The 15794-nt window shown below is 40.8% G+C and overlaps 1 pseudogene; it reads right to left on the bottom strand.

Annotated features, from left to right (window-relative positions):
- LOC119279524 overlaps positions 1-13278 on the bottom strand; it is a 55581-nt pseudogene extending 42303 nt beyond the window's left edge.
- Positions 13279-15794: the final 2516 nt, after the last annotated feature.

Raw genomic sequence — 15794 nt, 5'->3', positions numbered from 1 at the left:
CAAATCTTGTTGTCCCCGTCGGTTTGACCAATTTGCTTTTGTTCCTTCACATGGGGCTTCGGGTGGAATTGTTACTATTTGGAACAGTTCGGTTTTCTCTGGTACGGTTATTGCCTCGGAAGATTTTGCCGTTCTCATTAAATTTCAATCAACACAGTCCTCCCAAGCTTGGACGCTTGTGAATATTTATGGCCCATGTCAAGGCGATCGACGTATTACTTACAATAATTGGCTATTCTCATTAAACATACCTGCCAATGAAGATTGGCTCCTACTCGGCGATTTTAACTACATACTCAGCCCTGACAATCGTAACAAGCCAGGAGGGAGTATTAATGACATGATTACATTCAATGATTTCATACGAACACAATCTCTCGTTGAATTGCCAATCAAAGGCCGCACTTTCACTTGGAGTAATATGCAACAGGATCCACTTTTGGAGCAACTTGATTGGTTTTTTACATCTTGTAGCTGGACCGGTGCATACCCCAACACCGTTGTTAAACCATTAGGAAAGCCGGTGTCTGATCATATCCCGTGCGTGGTCTCGATTGAAACTTCTATTCCTAGAAGTAAAGTTTTCCGTTTTGAGCCTTTCTGGATTCAACATCCTGGTTTTATGGAGGTTGTTCAGTCTGCTTGGGATAAGCCCGTCCGATCGACCAATAGTGCAACCATTCTTTGTAGAAAATTCAAGCACTTGCGGTACTGCCTCAAAATTGGAGCAAGAACATATCCCGATTGTCTATAGCCATTAATAACTCCAACAAAGCTCTAGCAGATCTGGACACGCTGGAGAACAGAAGGCCTTTGACAATTCCTGAGGCTAATTTTAGGATCATTCTAAAGGCCCACATCCTACGTTTATTGTCCTATCAATAACAATATTGGAAGAAACGGTGCACTATTCGGTGCGTTTGTTTAGGAGATGAGAACTCCAAATTTTTCCAAGGTCTGGCTTGCGAACGTTACAGAAGAAACAACATTGCCTCCTTAACTTTACATGATGGAACCATAATTGATGATCATGCAAACAAAGAATCTGTCATTTATCACTCTTTTAAGGAAAGACTTGGAACTTCCTCTATGCATGAGATGAAATTTGATCTTCCCTCCATTATCAAGAGAATTGATGGGCTGGATGAGCTAACTGTGACATTTACTAGGCAGAAGATTGACCTAGTCATCAAAGAAATGCCTACGGATAGGGCTCCGGGTCCTGATGGGTTTAATGGGGCATTTCTCAAATCTTGTTGGCATATATTTAAGGAAGATTTCTATGCACTATGTGATCAATTTTTTGAGGGTGGACTCAACCTGGAGAGTATCAATGATGGATTCATCACACTCATCCCCAAAATTGTTGCGCCCCAAGGAGTTAATGACTTTCGACCGATTACTCTGCTAAATTGTTGCCTTAAAGTCATCACAAAGCTTCTAGCTAATAGTCTACAAAAGATCATTCTCAAGATTATTCACCGCAACCAGTACAGTTTCCTGAAAAAGGGGTCTATACAAGACTGCCTTGCTTGGGCTTTCGAATACATATACCAATGCCAATCTTATAAAAGGCCAATAGTTCTGCTCAAGCTGGATTTTGCAAAAGCGTTTGATACCATCGACCATGATGTTATGCTGCAAATCATGAAACACATGGGTTTCAATGATAAATGGTTGGGGTGGATCAAAACAATTTTTTCATCTGCGAAGTCTTCTGTGCTCCTTAATGGCGTCCCGGGCAGACAGTTTAATTGCGTTTGTGGAGTGCTCCAAGGTGATCCCCTATCCCCCCCTAATCTTTGTCCTAGCGGCAGATTTGTTGCAGGCTGCAATTAATGACTCCTTCCGAAGAAATGATCTTCAACTGCCCTTTTACCGACCCAACCAATCGGACTAACCGGTGATTCAATATGCCGATGACACTATCATGCTGCTACCTGCATGTCCGGACCAAGCTTCTATTGTCAAAAAAATCCTCACTTATTATGCCACTTCGATTGGTCTTAAGATTAATTTCCACAAGTAAACTCTCATGCCCATGAAATGTGATGCCTCCACCGTTCAGCATATTGCGCAAATTTTTGGTTGCGTCATGGGAAAGTTACCTTTTACCTACCTTGGGTTGCCAATGGGTACTTCTAAACCTACAGTACAAGATCTTATGCCCTTGGTTTGTGGAGTTCAACGGAGACTTTTGGCGACGCTGTCAATGATTTCCTATGGAAGGAAGTTATCGCTTCTCAATTCGGTAATCACGTCCCTTATAATCTTTGCCCTTTGCACCCTCAAGCTGCCACCGAAGATTATTGATCTGTTGGATAAAATCAGAATACAATGCCTCTGGACCAAGAAAACTGATGATGGGGAAAATGTAACTCCTTAGATTCATGGCAAACGGTTTACAGAGCAAAAGAGTGTGGGGGTCTCGGGGTTCTTGACTTACAAACCCAAAGTGATGCTTTACTCATGAAATACCTGCACAAATTCTATAACCACTGGGATCTACCGTGGGTTGACTTGATTTGGTCCACATATTACAATGACAAAATCCCTCACGCTTCAGATCCATGTGGACCGTTCTGGTGGAAAGATGTGCTCAAACTCACACCTATCTATAGAGGAATCTCACAAGTGATCATTCGCAAAGGAGATAATGTGCTTATGTGGAAAGATCTCTGGTTGGATGATGTCCTTGCTGATTCGCACCCACGTGCTTTTTCTTATGCTAAACTTGAAGACATTTCTGTTCGGGACTTTCTTGGGTGCACCAACCTCAATGAAACCTTTCACCTACCACTGTCCATGCAAGCACACAATGAGCTACGTCATATCCAGGAGCTAACAGCGCATGTTGGCAATGATGAGGGCGATGACATGGACTCCTGGGTTTACGAGTGGGGCTCTGAGATATACACTGCCAAAAGATATTACAAATTCTATTTTCGTGAGGCCACCTCACACGTTAGTTACAGATGGCTCTGGAAATTTTCAGCCACAATGAAAATCAAAGTTTTCGGATGGCTTCTTCTCTGTGATCGCCTCAACACCAGAAGCATGCTAAAGAGAAGACACTACAACATCGGGGACAATCATGGTTGCATTCTGTGTGGCAGCACTAAGGAAGAAACAATTGAACATATGATCTTTACTTGCCACTTTAGTTTGGCCTGTTGGGACACTTTGAATATCCACTGGACAACTAATGGAGATCGCCTCAACTGGATCAAGGAAGCCAACTCAGTGTGGAACAACCAAATGTTTATGGAGATTTTTCTATATGCCTCCTAGAGTTTGTGGAAAGAACGAAATAACAAGCACTTTAGGAGAATTGACCCCACAGTTGGCTCATGGGCAAGAAGATTCAAAGAGGACTTCTCTTTACTCATACATAGAGCTAAAGAGAAACACAAACAATTTGTTTCCACTTTTATCCAGTCCTTTGTTGCCCCATAGTCTAGTACTTACTTAGGTTACCTACATATACCCTTTATTTTATCATGGCTATGGATGTAAGAATATGACATTGTAAAAAACCTTTTGATACTTTAATTCAATATATATAGTAGGAGCCTCTCCTACTGTTTTAGGTGTCAAAAAAACCATGCTTATTTTGCAAGTCTATATGTGGCTGTTTGAAAACAGAAAGTTTATTGCTGTTGCAAAAATTCCCGAGAGAAGTCAGAATGTGATAAATGTTGAAATTTTTTGCACAATAAGCTATGATAAATTTTCTACAATGTGGTAAATTTTCAGTATTTTTGAGTTAAATAAGTATGAATATTTCTTCATCCATTACAGACTGTCCTGTTTTGGCAGATTGATGTTATGTTTGCATATGTTTGCTTGCTTAATGATTCTATTTGAGGATAGGACTTTTAAATATGCAGAGACATTTAGTATGCAATGTTAAATAATAATTTTAGTAATTTCCTACAGTATAGAATGATAAGGTTTTTGCATTGATTTATACTAACTTATCTCATGAGTTCTTGTTGAGTTTTGTGTGGATGAAGTTTTTAAGATTTAGGGAAACCGTGATATAGAAGGAACTAAGGAGACATAAAGCTCAATCTTGGGGATGCCCAAGGCATCCCAAGTTAATATTTCAATAAGTCTCAAGCATCTAAGCTTGGGGATGCCCCGTTAGGCATCCCACCTTTCTTCATCAACAACTATCGGTTAGTATCGGTTGATCCTAAGTTTTTGCTTCTTCACATGATGTGTGATATTCTTGGAATGTCATTTTATTTTGTTTTGCTTGTTGTTTTAACAAAATACTTAGATCTGAAAGTCTTTTAAATAAGTGAGAGTCCTCACATAGCTACCTATTTACCTAACTACTCGCTTGATCTTCACCTGTATCTTTTTGGACTAGTTTGTCTTTTGCTCTAGTGCGTCACTTATATCTTTTTTAGCACGGTGTGCTTTAATATATTTCGAAGAAATGCTCTCATGCTTCACTTAGACTTATTTGAGATTTAATAGGTTTTTGAAGAAATTCTCTCATGCTTCACTTATATTATTTTCAGAGAAGAAAAAATTTATGATCATGTTCTTCACTTAAATTTGTTTGAGCTTATCAAAAGCAACATATGAAACTACTCCCAAAGTGATAGATATTCAAGAGGGATATAATAAAAACTTCCATGAAGATCATTGGACAAAATAAACTTGACTCTTTGTAATAATTTTGAGATATGATGATAGTGATATGTGAGTCATCTTGGTGAGTAATTATGCTTTAGTAAGAATATTGATGTTATGGTTTGTGATTCCCTATGCAAGCACGAAAGTTAATAGTTATGCAATGAAATTACATCCTACTTGCGGTGCATTATTCGGTGTTAGTTATCCTTAATGCTCACTTATGTGATTTTTCGTTTCTTGGTTGGTTGCTTCTCAATCTTTTTGCTAGCCTCCACTTGTACTAAGTAGAAATACTACTTGTGCATCCAAAATCCTTAAACCCAATTTTGCCATATAAGTCCACCATACCTAACTATATGAGGTATTTTAGTGTTGTTCTAAGAAAATTTGTATGTGTCATCTCTAACTTTCAAAATAATTTTCTTTTTGTGTGCTCGTACCGCTCATGAAACGGTAGGGGGTGGCTGATATTTTTCCATGCTAGATGTGTTATTCTCAAGATGAGTGTTTATTCACTTCTCATTTCACGAGAGTACGGCAAAGGTAATAGGGATGCCCAGTCACGAAATGAAAAATGAATTTACTTTATGTTGTCAAATAATAAATTCCTTGGAAAGTGTTGGTATGGACGGTACCCGTGGATACGGCTAGCCGTGGAATATGAAAGAATTGTGGAAAAGGAATAAACTTTATTTTCTGTTTGGGAACTGCCTATGATATATCTAGCATGGAAAGTATTGGGAACTACTTAATCATTTTCGTTGACAGGAAAAGCATGCCACCCAAAATGTTTTTATCTCTCTTTTTTGCTTTGAGCTCTGGCACCTCTACAAATCTCTACTTCCCTTTGCGAAGGGCCTTTCTATTTACTTTATGCAATTTTTATTTTTATTTGAGTCTCCATATTCTCTTATAAAGCACCAACTAAGGGGCACTATGATCGTACTTGAGCATTGGATGTAGCTAATATGCGAGTGTGTTTCATGAATGGATCAGTAATTGAGCATGATGGGCTAGGGCTAACTTTCTTTAGTGTTGATATTTTGAAAGACATGGTTGCTTATTGATATGCTTGAGTATTGAAATCTTCATGTAAAAACTAGCTACACTATTGCTCTGAACCATATAAAAGTCTGTATGTCCATGCTACAAAAGAAAAGAATATGGGATGAACATGTTAGGCAGCATTCCACATCAAAAAATCTGTTTTTATCATTTACCTACTCGAGGACGAGTAGGAATTAAGCTTGGGGATGTTGATACGTCTCCAACGTATCTATAATTTTTTATTATTCCATGTTGTTATATTATCATTCTTGGATGTTTTACAATCATTTTATGTTATCATTTTTTGGGACTAACCTATTGACATAGTGCATAGTGCTAGTTGTTGTTTTTTACTTCGCAGGAAATCAATATAAACGGAGTCCAAACACCCTGAAACTTTTTGGAGAATTTTTACGGACCAGAACACCTAGGATGGGTCAGAAAAGTACCGGAGAGGTGCCCCGAGGCGGGCACAACCCACCTGGGCACGCCTGGGGGCCCAGACACGCCCTGGTGGGTTATGCCCACCTCGGTGGCCTCCTGCACCGCCTCTTTGCCCTATAAATTCCCTAATATTCCAAAAACCCTCAGGGTAACCCTAGATCTGAAGTTCCTCCGCCGCAAGCCTCTGTAGCCATGAAAAACCAATCTAGACCCCATTCCGGCACCTTGAGGGGGAGATCTTCATCGGTGGCCATCTTCATCATCCCGGCGGCCACCATGGTGAGGAGGGAGTAGTCCACCCTCGGGGTTGAGGGTTTGTACCAGTAGCTATGTGTTTAATCTCTCTCTCTCTCTATCTATCTATCTCTCTCTCTCTCTCTCTCTCGTGTTCTTGAGATGTCATGATCTTGATGTATCGCGGGCTTTGTTAATATAGTTGGATCGTATGGTGTTTCCGCCTCTCCATCTTGTGATGAATTGAGTTTTCCATTTGAGATTTCATTTTATCAGATTGAATACTTTTATGGATTTGAGAACACTTGATGTATGTCTTGCATATGAATACTCTTGGTGACAATGGGGTATCATATTGATTCACTTGGTATGTGTTTTGGCACTCAACTTGCGTATTCCCGAGGTGACATTGGGGTAATCTATCCATAGAGGTTGATGCACATTCTCGTCTTTGTTTCTCCGGTAGAAATCTTGGGGCACTCTTTGAGGTTCTTTGTGTTGGATTGAGTATTATGAATCTTAATTTGCTTTGGTGTTATTTTTGTACGAACTCTTGATAGACCGATCGGAAAGAATTACTTAGTGTTATTTTAGTATGAACTCTTGATAGATCGATCAGAAAGAACAACTTGGTGTTGTTTTAGTACGAACTCTTGTATAGATCGATCGGAAAGAATAGCTACAAACAATTTCTTCTTATTTTCTCCACTGGGTAAGAACTTTGGAGATATTCTTCATCACACATGAGGGATGGTTATATGATCCAATTATATTATCATTGTTGAGAGCACTAGAGAAAGTACAGACCGATAGGCCTTGTTTTCAAGCATTGCAATACCGTTTGTGCTCCGTTTTATCAATTTCTACCTTGCTGTTTTTATTTATCCATATTATAAAAATATATTTCTACCATCCATATTACACTTTTATCATCATCTCTTTGCAGAACTAGTGCACCTATACAATTTGCCGTTGTATTGGGTGTGTTGGGGACACAAGAGACTCTTTGTTATTTGGTTGCAGGGTTGCTTGAGAGAGACCATCTTCATCCTACACCTCCCACTGATTGATAAACCTTAGGTCGTCCACTTGAGGGAAAATTACTACTGTCCTACAAAACTCTGCGCTTGGAGGCCTAACACGAGTCTACAAGAATAAAGTTGCATAGTAGACATCAATTATCCAGTATTTGTAATCAGGTAAAAAACGTGATCCGTCAAGCAAGATTCACATCCAAATCAAAAGGATTGGAATACAAATTGTATCAGATACATATATAGATATGTAATCATATCCAGAGCCCCAGCAGAATATAAATTTGACCTCTTGATTTGGGTAAATAAGATTTGTGTTTGGTTGCGCCACTACAAGGCAAACATTAGCATGGCCTCCAGTTTTCCATTTGATGAAGTTTTACACATTCTCCAATGAAATTGTAGGATTGTAACATTTAACGGGATTTTGTTTGGGGCTTCTGGAGAGAAATTTGTGTCTATGGATGAGCTCATGGTCGGGGATATTCCTCAGCTCGCAATAGACGAGAATGAGATTTTGTCCACACCATTCATGGAGAAAGAGGTGTTTGTGGCAATATACAGATGAAAAATAATAAGGCGTCTGGCCCGGATGGCTTCCGAGCTAAATTTTATAAGAAGTGCTGGCATATTATTAAAGGTGGTATAGTACCAATGTTCCATGACATGTTCAGTGGCCATTTGCAGCTATTCCACCTAAGCTTTGGGACGATAACGTTGTTGCCAAAGAAGGAGGGGTGGTATGCATTGAGCAGTTCCATCCAATTTGCCTGCTTAATGTGAGCTTCAATTTTTTTACTAAGGTTGGGACAAACCGATTGAGGCGGATTGCACATAGTGTGGTGCAACCAACTCAGACAGCTTTCATGCCGGGCAGAAACATACTTGAGGGTGTGGTTCTCCTACATGAAACAATTCACGAGATCCACTCGAAGAAACTGGAGGGGGTGGTCTCAAAATCCATATAAAGCATATGGTAAAGTTAAATGTCCATTCCTACAGTATGCTTTACGTATGAAAGGATTCGACAATTCCTGGAGGAAGCAGGTCAATTCATTTGTACAAAAATGCAGTGTTGGGATTAAAGTGAATGATGACATAGGTCACTACTTCCAGACTCACAAGGGTCTAAGACAAGGGGACCCGATGTCTCCTATCTTGTTCAACATAGTAGCGAATATGTTGGCAATTATGATAGGAAGAGGTAAAGAGGAAGGCCAAGTAGGAGGACTAGTACCACATCTAGTAGATGGTGGGGTGTCCATACTACAGTATGCTGATGATACCATCATTTTCATGGAACATGATTTGGCAAAGGCCAGAAATATGAAGCTTGTGTTATGCCTATTTGAACTGTTGTTGGGATTGAAGATTAATTTTAATAAAAGAGAATTGTTCTGTTTTGGGAGAGCCAAAGATGAACAAGATGCCTATAAACAACTATTTGGATGTGAACTGGGTACCCTTCCATTTAGTTATCTGGGCATACCAATTCACCATTGCAAGCTATTTAACAAGGAGTGGAAGTGTATTGAAGATCAATTTGAAAAGAAACTAAGCTGCTGGAAGGGCAAGCTTATGTCATATGGAGGTCGGCTAATACTAATAAACTCAGTGCACATGAGTATGTCGATGTTCCTCTCCTCCTTCTTTGCGGTACCTATTGGGGTACGGGAAAGGCTGGACTTCTATCGATCACGATTCTTTTGGCAGAGTGATGGAATAAAGAGGAAGTACAAGCTTACTAAATGGGACATCATTTGTAGGCCGAAGGACTAGGGTGGTCTTGGGATTGAGAATTTAGAGGTAAAGAACATATGCTTCCTCAGTAAATGGTTGTACAAGCTTTCTGTGGAGATTTAAGGCATGTGGGTACAAATTTTATGTAATATGTACTTACAATCTAAGAAATTGGCCAAGGTTACCGTCAGACCCAATGATTCACCATTTTCGAAGGGCTTGATGAGAACGAAAGCAACTTTGTTCCATAGAACTTAATTCACCATTGGAAAAGGTAATTCGACAAGATTCTCGGAGGATACATGGTTAGGGGAGACGCCTTTGGCCACACAATATCCATCTCTCTATAACTTTGTACAACATAAGGAGGCTTATGTTGCTGCAGTGTTACAGTCCAACCCTATAAATATTCAATTCCGGAGATCTTTGGTAGGTGACCGATGGGAAGCATGGCTACACCTTGTCAGAAGGTTGATGGATGTGAACCTCTCTGACGAGTCTGATAGTATTCACTGGAAATTAACTACGAACGACATTTTTCAGTGAAATCTATGTATTTGGACCTAATTGATCCTGGCACCATTCTGAAATCGCTACATATTTGGAAGATCAAGGTCCCGTTAAGAATCAAAGTCTCATGTGGTTTGTTCACAAGGAGGTGGTTCTGACTAAGGACAACTTGGCAAAACATAATTGGGAGGGTAGTCAAAGATGTAGCTTTTGTGATCAAGATGAAACAATCAAACACGTCTTTCTCAAATGTCCGCTGGCCAAACTTTTATGGCGCTCAGTTCATATAGCCTTTAATATCACTCCTCCAAATAATATTCACACGTTATTTGGGACATGGCTAAATGGAGTAGAGACAAATATTGTGAGGCATATTCGGATAGGAGTATGTGCTTTATTTTGGGCTATGTAGAACTGTAGAAATGACATGGGTTTTAACAGAGAAACTCATATAAATTTTTTTGCAGGTTGTCTACAGGGCCACATCTTGGATCCGTATGTGGTTGTTACTCACTCCCGTGGAAGCTAGGGAGCCTTTGGTTACTGGGTCTTCCCAATGGGAGATGATATCTCAGGATATCTACAACCGGTTTGGATGGCGGTCCATTAAAAGGATAGGTGTTTAGTCATCTTATTCTTTCACCGGTTGTGGCATTTTATACCTTTTTCCGGCTCTGTGTGAGCTTGTTCTGGATCATAGACACTTCAGTCACTTGGCTTAATAAAGGGGATGCATGCATCACTCTGATGCAGAGGCCAGGGGTAATCCTCCTTTTCTAAAAAAGTAGACATTTGAATTGTAACAGATGTTCCAACAATATCCAATTCTTATTTACACTCAGTAATGTTGGAACTTGTACTTGTATCCAATTAATGGACACGGAGATGACACTGGAAAGGGAACTATCATATCAATATCAATTTGCTTCCTCATTAGTTAGTCTAGTTTGGGCTGGCATTTTCAAGCCAATAGTAGCCAAGCTCCTCTCCTCTCCTCAGCCACCCATTCCCTATCCACAACACACCCAAAACCACCACTCCGGAGTCAAATCTCTGCTATAACGCGCTTCCAGACATGGCTGACACAACAAGGATGCCGGATTCATGGAACTACGTACAGCCGGCCTATTGGTGCTTCTTTTTTTTGAATTGGCCTTCTGGCGCTGGTGTTGATCCTTCACACGACACAACCGTAAAAGTCTGCAGCACTAGCGAACCAGATAGTGAGATGAATGAAGAGCAACGTGCAACACTCGTACCCAAACAACTGGGACCCGATGAGACATGGACACCATCACCGTCCTGACATGACCATGCAGCGGTCGACACAGTCTTGGGTTGGGTGCGATTATGCTACCGTCCTGCTATGGTGACAAGGAGAATGAAGATTTCCATAGCAGTGGCCCTGCCGTCATTGAGGATGGCATGGGAGCATGGTTGTGTGCACAATGGAAGCCTTATGGCTAGCATAGGAGGCCCATCCCAGCATAGTGGCAGCCCACTATTTGTTACTTACAGGCCTCAAAACCGGTGGTTATTTGTGATTATACCAATTGTGTAATTACCCTAGCCCCAAATGTGGAGGTTTTGCGTAATTACCTCCATCAATGCCTAGATTTTCCTACTTAGGGACAACTCTAGTTGTAATGTCACATTTCTAAGTTAAACAGTGCTCAAGTTCAGATGCTAGCTATGCAAATGACAAAGCTAGGGGCTCTAATGCCATATTGCCACTTATTTAATTTAAAGCAGTGGCAGATTACATTATGCCAATATCCAAGGCCATTCGACAATGTTGTCATGGGCACGTATTGTGACTGAAAAGACCAGAACAATACTAGTGTAACCACTCTACTATTGAATAATGTTAATATAGGAAGTTAAAATGACACATAACACAACTACATGTACATAATATTTTTGAAGTCAGCTCTGAGCATTCCATGTCCTATTAGACACAAATTAAACTTTGAGTAGGATTCAACTTCAGATAAGAAGCATCCTAATGTTATCGTCCTAATCATATCTTGCCACTTGATGGTATTACAAAGAAGCAGAATACATCTAACAAAAAGTTTTGACAACTCACAAATACCTCATTTGTCGAGCGACCATAGTCAACAGGATCCCTCCCTGTAATTTCCTCTAGAATAACAACTCCAAAGTTGTAAATGTCACTTTTCTCATTCACAGTCCAGTGTTTGCATATTCTGGTGCCAAATAACTGCAATGAGTAAATGCGGCACATTATTAACCACCACTAACATAGTGTAACTGTACTCTAGCTCAATAGTTTCCCAACATACCCGAAGGCTCCCATAAGCCGAGTAGTTACATGACTCTTGCCGGCACCAAGATGCTTGGCTAAACCAAAATATGATACTTTAGCATCAAAATCATCATCAATCAAAATAGTGCTAGACTTGATATCACGATGCACGACTTTTAGTTCAATTGCCTCATGCAAGTAAGCAAGCCTGCAATGAATTGAATGAAAGTATTGAATTGAAGTGTTACATAAGATAGACATGGTATTAGGAATTCGTTCAGCTTAAGCCTCACTTCCATTGGGAATGACAATATGTTATAGAGCAATTATTATTTAATGTGGAATTAGTTCCAGGTAGAAATATGATGCAATTTTGGGACCTTTATGATTGCATTATCCAATTGGCAAGATAAAGAATAAATGACGACATTAGCAGAAAGAAAGGGCATTCCAAGGAGAATTCACGCCTTACCTGTCTCTAGAAGAATCTTTATGCGGGCCTCCCATGTAAGGGAGCCCCGGTGACTCATAGCTCCATGAAGCCATTGCTCTAGGTTTCAATTGTTCAAATATTCATAGACAAGTATCCTGAAAGGTCACTTGAAGTAAGGAATGATGCAACAGAACTCCATACAATCATTTGCTTGGTAATACATGTACCAAGGATATGTAACCAACCTTTTCTTTTGTGAATGCGATATGTAATCAATGATAACAAAGGTATAATTAACATGAATATGACAGTGAAAGACGGTACAAGTACCTATGAGTACCCTCCATGCAGTAACCAAGAAGACAGACTAAGTTCTTGTGGCGAACATGACCAATAGCTTAAACTTCTACTTTGAATTCCTTCTCAGCTTGCCCTTTGTAAGATGAAAAACATCATTTGGTTCAATATAAAGCAGGATGTTATGTTACGAAGGAACATATATGAGCAGTGTAAAATTGTGATAAGGCAAGTCTTATAGGTTATTGAGAAGCTTTTTGACAGCAACAAGAGTGCCACTGACGATCTCGCCGTGATAAACTACACCATATCCACCCTCACCATTATGTTATCTTGCAGAAACGGTTAGCGGCAAGTTCCAAATCCCTCAAAGTAAACCAATGACCCTAGCCAAGGTAGGATAACTCTGGCAAGCCAACTAAAGGTGAAGAGGAGGTTATCCCATGAGTTGAAGCTTGCCGAAAAGTTCTCGACCCTCCTTCTTCAGCTGATTGAAAGCCTACATCCTGGTCCATGTAACGGAATGACCCTGAGTGGCTCTCATCCCCATGTCTCAGTTTTCTTACACCCAAATGGACCACGACCTTGTCCGATTCCCGGTCACTAGGCTTGTCTTGCATCGTTAGCAGGACCCCATCATGCGCCCCTAAGTCACTTGCTGGGACTTGCTCCACCCTCACTTCCTTGATTTCCTTGGAAATGGCAAGGATTTGGGTGACTGGGATATTTGCATATGCTTGTCCGGTCTTGCTACTTGTGAGCTACATTGGGATTTGCCCAAAGAGGAGAGGATGATGCAGTACAATAGAGATAAGTATGTCCATCAGTTATGAAACTAAGGTCAATCTAGTAGGAGAACCAAGCAACGACTCGTTAACAGCACCTACACACAAATAACAAATACTTGCAACCCAACGCGAACAAGGGGTTGTCAATCCCTTGACAGTTATGAGCAAGATTAAATGTATAGTTTTTGATAGATAGATCGAAGAAAAATACAAAATAAAATAAATAAAAGAAAATTGCAGCAAGGTATTTTTGGTTTTAATATATGATAAAAGATAGACCCGGGGGCCATTGTTTTCACTAGAGGCTTCTCTCTTGAAAATAACATACAGTGGGTAAACAAATTACTGTTGGGCAATTGATAGAAAAGCAAATAATTATGATGATACCCAAGGCAATGATCATATATATGCATCATGTCCGAGACAAGTAGACCAAAACGATTCTACAAGTACTACTATTACTCCACACGTCGACCGCTATCCATCATGCATCTAATGAATTAAATTCATGGAAAAACAGAGTAACGCCTTAAACAAGATGACATGATGTGGACAAGATAAACTCACATATGAATAAACCCCATCTTTTTACCCTTAATAGCAGTGATACACACGTGTCATGCCCCCTTCTGTCATTGGGATTGAGCACCGTAAGATCAAACCCATTACAGAGCACATCTACCTCATTCCACTCTGTGAACTTGTCGATCGCCACATACAAGCACTCGAATCCCCCGATGGCATGGGGAAAAGGGTCGATGATGTTCAGCCCCTAGACCCAGAAGGTCCAGGACAGGGGGTCGTCTAAAGAGCTCGATCTGGCTGATGAATCTTCTTGGCATGGAATTGGTATTCTTCGCACCTTGTTACCACAACCACCACATCTTGAAGGGCCATCGGCCAGTAGAAACCTTGATAAAAAACCTTACTGACAAGCATGCGGGACCCGATATGGGAGCTAGACACCCCTTCATGTATCTCTGCCACCAGCTTCTGTCCATCTTCCCGGTGGATGCACTTCAATTTCACCCCATTTGTCCTCTTTCTAAATAGAATGCTATCAACAAATTGATACACTCTTGGTTGGCAGGCTACTTTCTTAGATTCTTCTTGTTCATCACGAAGTTGATCCTATCTGTAGGTAATGGATTACGTGTTGTGCCCATGCCGGAGCCTATGGCTCGATGACAGGGACTAAAGGCATCTCTTCGCCTACGGGAGCGCTTGTCTCCACAGTAAGGACCTCACATCCTGCCGGAGCCTGCTGCTCACTTACAAGCATCGAGTTGTTTCCGGCAACCTCCTTTTCGACGGCTGAGGGAAGCTCTATCGGAAAGTAGTCGCTAGAATCCAACTTTTTTCTCTTGTTTGGCCTCCTCGATGGTGTAACCGAAGGTTGATTCAAAAGGAGTACGAAGGTACTTGGTTCCACAATAATTTCTTGGCGGCACACTTTGACAGGTCATCAGCAATGTTGTTCTTAGCAAGAGCAACATGCTCTTTCTGCGGACTGTCAAAGTGCTCTTCCAATTTCCTCACTTCATCCACGTATGCCTCCATCAACGGGCTCTCGTAATCCCTTTCCACTTGCTTCACCACCAACTGCGAGTCTCCTCTGATGATCAACATTCTGATACCAAGGTCGGTTGCAATGCCGAGTCTGGCAAGCAATACTTCATACTCAGTAGTGTTGTTGGTGGCTTGCTCCTGGGAAACTTCATTTGAACTACCTACTTGAGATGCTCTCCGGTGGGTGCTACAAGTAGCACTCCAGCATTAGTGCCCTGGAGCGAGAAAGCCCCTGTCAAAGTACATGATCCAATCTTGGGGTGCTTCCTTGCTGGGAAGCGAGGTCTCTGGTATTTCTTCATTTGGAGTTGGTGTCCATTCCGCAATGAACTCTGCCAAGGCTCTGCTTTGGATTGTTGATGTACTTTCCAATTCCAAATCGAAGCTCGGAAGCTCCAACTAGCTCCAAAACCCACTCCACTATCCTACCAGTGGCTTCTGGATTTCTCAAAATGTGCTGCAATGGAGAGCGAGTGACGACAGTGATCTGATGTGCTTGGGAGTAGTGATTTAGCTTCCTTGAAACCATGAGGAGGCCAAAGAGCAACTTCTGCACACCACAATACCTTGACCTAGCCCCATGGAGAAGGGAACTAGAAAAGTAAATTGGGCGCATCATCATCATCATCATCATCATCATCATCATCATCTTCTTCTTCTTCTTCTTCTTCTTCATCATCATCATCATCATCATCATCATCATCTTCTTCTTCTTCTTCTTCTTCTTCTTCTTCTTCTTCTTCTTCTTCTTCTTCTTCGTCTTCTTCTTCTTCTTCTTC

Source organism: Triticum dicoccoides, chromosome 3B, assembly GCF_002162155.2.
Source record: "Triticum dicoccoides isolate Atlit2015 ecotype Zavitan chromosome 3B, WEW_v2.0, whole genome shotgun sequence".
In the NCBI taxonomy this organism is placed as follows: Eukaryota; Viridiplantae; Streptophyta; class Magnoliopsida; order Poales; family Poaceae; genus Triticum; species Triticum dicoccoides.
This window is presented reverse-complemented; position numbering and strand designations above follow the sequence as displayed.